Raw genomic sequence first — 2,996 nt, 5'->3', positions numbered from 1 at the left:
GTGTTTTTCTTTTCTTTCTTGTTCTCTTTTTCTTCTTTGTCCTCTTTTTCTTCTTTGTGTTTTTCTTTTCTTTCTTGTTCTCTTTTTCTTCTTTGTCCTCTTTTTCTTCTTTGTGTTTTTCTTTTCTTTCTTGTTCTCTTTTTCTTCTTTGTTGTCTTTTTCTTCTTTGTGTTTTTCTTTTCTTTCTTGTTCTCTTTTTCTTCTTTGTTGTCTTTTTCTTCTTTGTATTTTTCTTTTCTTTCTTGTTCTCTTTTTCTTCTTTGTCGTCTTTTTCTTCGTGTTTTTCTTTTCTTTCTTGTTCTCTTTTTCTTCTTTGTCGTCTTTTTCTTCTTTGTGTTTTTCTTTTCTTTCTTGTTCTCTTTTTCTTCTTTGTTGTCTTTTTCTTCTTTGTGTTTTTCTTTTCTTTCTTATTCTCTTTTTCTTCTTTGTCCTCTTTTTCTTTTTTGTGTTTTTCTTTTCTTTCTTGTTCTCTTTTTCTTCTTTGTTGTCTTTTTCTTCTTTGTGTTTTTCTTTTCTTTCTTGTTCTCTTTTTCTTCTTTGTCCTCTTTTTCTTCTTTGTGTTTTTATTTTCTTTCTTGTTCTCTTTTTCTTCTTTGTCGTCTTTTTCTTCTTTGTGTTTTTCTTTTCTTTCTTGTTCTCTTTTTCTTCTTTGTCGTCTTTTTCTTCTTTGTATTTTTCTTTTCTTTCTTGTTCTCTTTTTCTTCTTTGTCGTCTTTTTCTTCGTGTTTTTCTTTTCTTTCTTGTTCTCTTTTTCTTCTTTGTCCTCTTTTTCTTCTTTGTGTTTTTCTTTTCTTTCTTGTTCTCTTTTTCTTCTTTGTCCTCTTTTTCTTCTTTGTGTTTTTCTTTTCTTTCTTGTTCTCTTTTTCTTCTTTGTTGTCTTTTTCTTCTTTGTGTTTTTCTTTTCTTTCTTGTTCTCTTTTTCTTCTTTGTTGTCTTTTTCTTCTTTGTATTTTTCTTTTCTTTCTTGTTCTCTTTTTCTTCTTTGTCGTCTTTTTCTTCGTGTTTTTCTTTTCTTTCTTGTTCTCTTTTTCTTCTTTGTCGTCTTTTTCTTCTTTGTGTTTTTCTTTTCTTTCTTGTTCTCTTTTTCTTCTTTGTTGTCTTTTTCTTCTTTGTGTTTTTCTTTTCTTTCTTGTTCTCTTTTTCTTCTTTGTCCTCTTTTTCTTCTTTGTGTTTTTATTTTCTTTCTTGTTCTCTTTTTCTTCTTTGTCGTCTTTTTCTTCTTTGTGTTTTTCTTTTCTTTCTTGTTCTCTTTTTCTTCTTTGTCGTCTTTTTCTTCTTTGTATTTTTCTTTTCTTTCTTGTTCTCTTTTTCTTCTTTGTCGTCTTTTTCTTCGTGTTTTTCTTTTCTTTCTTGTTCTCTTTTTCTTCTTTGTTGTCTTTTTCTTCTTTGTATTTTTCTTTTCTTTCTTGTTCTCTTTTTCTTCTTTGTCGTCTTTTTCTTCGTGTTTTTCTTTTCTTTCTTGTTCTCTTTTTCTTCTTTGTCGTCTTTTTCTTCTTTGTGTTTTTCTTTTCTTTCTTGTTCTCTTTTTCTTCTTTGTCTTCTTTTTCTTCTTTGTGTTTTTATTTTCTTTCTTGTTCTCTTTTTCTTCTTTGTCGTCTTTTTCTTCTTTGTGTTTTTCTTTTCTTTCTTGTTCTCTTTTTCTTCTTTGTCGTCTTTTTCTTGTTTGTGTTTTTCTTTTCTTTCTTGTTCTCTTTTTCTTCTTTGTCGTCTTTTTCTTCTTTGTGTTTTTCTTTTCTTTCTTGTTCTCTTTTTCTTCTTTGTCATCTTTTTCTTCTTCGTGTTTTTCTTTTCTACCTTGTTCTCTTTTTCTTCTTTGTCCTCTTTCTTCCATGCATTAACCTTTTCTTTTTCCCCTTCTTTTCTTCTTCTCTGACTTCCTTTTTTACAAAAACCATGACATAAGACTGTATTGTTCAGGGAATGTGCAAGAGGTCTTACTCAGCTTCAAGGGAGACAGATGAAGCCTACAGTTATTATTGCTGTTTTTGTTGTTGTCGTTGTTTTATACTTTGCTATTGATAATCGTTATTAAGAAAGATCGGTATTTGAAAGTAACACTGACATCTTTGAACATAAATACGTAAACCAACCTTGTACTGTCAACATCGGGCAGTAGCTTTGAAGTAAAACTGTACAGTATATTATTATGATAAAAAAAATAAACGTTTAGTCACTGTGTGATTGTATTAATCGGGCTTTGAACGAAGATTGTGTCCAAGGTTTCAGGATGTAAACGATAAACAGAAAATTATGCATTTTAAATTAGCAGCATTTCCTCTTCGTTTGGAAGCATTATATTATGTGTAGGTGTGTACATTCCGCACTATTTTCTTTGGCGATTGAAACAAAACACATCTCTCAGTCACGAACGATGCTTCCTTTGCTTTTTATCTGTGTTCGAGACACAAGTGAAAATTTGTAACGTTAGTACAGGAAAGGTTTATTGTGACGTCACTCGTGGTACTATGGGAAAGAAGTGTAAAATAAACTCGTAGTTTTTCACTAAGCCTGTCTCGCTCTATTCTGTATTTGTCATGGACATATTGCACTTGCAGCTCACATTGACACTTCCTCTCAGCAAGAACTCTTTTTTTTCGCATATCTTTTAAATATTCATTCATTCATTCATGTTTCGTACATCAGTCTTGCTGTCTGCCGGTAGGTCTACAATTGCTCACAATATAAACACAATTTGTATTCAAAGTTACAAACATCAAAGTAGTTCAGTTAATTAGATACAAAAAATAATGTCGCACAGCTCTGCAGTGCTTTCTTTCAAAGAGCCACGTCAAATCACATCAACATGTCCCTCTCTACATCAAAAAGTTAATAATTACAGCTTAGGGAACTAGCTAAATAAACTGCAAAATAACAGGAATAACGATTTCAGCAGCTGGGTGCGTGGTTCTAATGAGTGCAATGACTTCAAATTAACATAGAGGTATGAGATAATACTTTTCTTGCAATCACATTCTAACTCTAGATGATTGATTGAT

This window comes from Periplaneta americana, chromosome 5 (assembly GCF_040183065.1).
Source record: "Periplaneta americana isolate PAMFEO1 chromosome 5, P.americana_PAMFEO1_priV1, whole genome shotgun sequence".
NCBI classification, from domain to species: Eukaryota; Metazoa; Arthropoda; class Insecta; order Blattodea; family Blattidae; genus Periplaneta; species Periplaneta americana.
The sequence above is the reverse complement of the archived record's forward strand: the minus strand, read 5'-3'. Positions refer to the sequence as shown.